This window comes from Penaeus monodon, chromosome 33 (assembly GCF_015228065.2).
Source record: "Penaeus monodon isolate SGIC_2016 chromosome 33, NSTDA_Pmon_1, whole genome shotgun sequence".
Lineage (NCBI taxonomy): Eukaryota > Metazoa > Arthropoda > Malacostraca > Decapoda > Penaeidae > Penaeus > Penaeus monodon.
In genome coordinates, this window is record NC_051418.1 from 25,760,309 (window position 1) to 25,760,770 (window position 462).

Genomic DNA, 462 nt, shown 5'->3' on the forward strand with positions numbered 1-462 from the left:
ACCCACTAGATCAAGAAGACAACCCCAAAACACTCGATTCTGAAGCCTGTAATTTCTTCAGCTAGCTCCCTTTGAAAAAAAAAATATGAAGGTAACAGACATAATAAAACAAAAGAATTACGAGTGTATGAAAGACTGGCTTGCATCATATTCGTGTAGAAAAAAAAAGAATAAAAATATAAAGGGGGGGGGGGATTTATCCAAATTCCAATATACCCTACATAATCTTTTCTTAAAATCATCTTTTCATTTTCTTATTATTTTTTTGGCCTGGTTATTTTGAATCGTCTAGTTTATGCTAACCTCTCTGAAATTTATATATATTTTTTTTTTATCCCTGGGATTCAACGACGCTTGCGATTTTTTTGTTTTTTTCCACAATATCAAACTAAATTTGGCAATTTTTGTTGGATCGAACACACAGTAACACTTGTATTTGTGTTGTAATTCCACCCCACGCCG